The sequence below is a fragment of the Octopus bimaculoides genome, chromosome 1 (assembly GCF_001194135.2).
Source record: "Octopus bimaculoides isolate UCB-OBI-ISO-001 chromosome 1, ASM119413v2, whole genome shotgun sequence".
In the NCBI taxonomy this organism is placed as follows: domain Eukaryota; kingdom Metazoa; phylum Mollusca; class Cephalopoda; order Octopoda; family Octopodidae; genus Octopus; species Octopus bimaculoides.
This window is the reverse complement of record NC_068981.1, coordinates 152161157-152161994: the sequence shown is the minus strand read 5'-3', so window position 1 is coordinate 152161994 and position 838 is coordinate 152161157. Positions and strand designations below refer to the sequence as shown.

At 38.3% G+C, this 838-nt stretch overlaps 1 protein-coding gene across 1 annotated transcript in view; it reads left to right on the top strand.

The window, feature by feature from the left end:
• Positions 1-838, top strand: part of LOC106869541 (obscurin) — a gene marked incomplete at its 3' end in the record, with an annotated part of 380350 nt that overhangs the window by 257244 nt on the left and 122268 nt on the right. The gene's annotated exons all lie outside the window — the stretch shown is intronic.

Genomic DNA, 838 nt, shown 5'->3' with positions numbered 1-838 from the left:
ACGGGAAAATGCAGCATTGACAACAAAACATGTGTGGAGTAAATGATGGACTAATTCAACTAAGCGACATGTAATACGTCCGTTTGGCGGATTCCAGGCCCTAACGTATCATGGAAAATTAGGAGTGGGGATATGTAATTTTTGAAGCCACCTTTGAGGCGGTCAGCGCTGCGTCTAACACGACCCATCGTATAGTTGACAGTCAAATGAACGGAAGTGTGATGGAGATATTGTACGTAAATGAGTACGTTCCGGAAATGGGCTGCAATGGGAGATAGCAACGTGTAAGTGAACTGCTGAAATGTTGCAGAAGGCGAAGGGCTGACATTGAATTGCTGCCGTGACTGTAAAATAAGAAACATGAAGTGGGCCTATACAGTCACATGAGAATATGTAGTAATGAATTACTTGAAAAATTAAAGCAAGATGGCTTACCGCATGGTATGTATACAGTATGTCTGTATTTTTGTATGCATTAACGAAATATAAGCAAATGAACGAAATAGAAACACATGTATGGAACTGCTAATTAAACGATAAATGAGACAATGAATTGACTTTTGACATGTAATACCGAACAATGTTGCATAGTTTTAATCCCAAACCAATTACATGTTGACACTCACGCGGTCTCATAGTATTACCGTATATAATTTGATTTGATTTGGCTGAGGTGTTTGAGAATGCATTGGGAGACCAAAAGTGACATCCTGACACTCACGTGGTCTCATCGTACTACCGTGTAAAATTTGATTTGATTTCGTTAAGCCGTTTGAGAAGGCATTGGGAACAGACAAATAAAGAGACAAAGGATTATATATATATATATATATATATA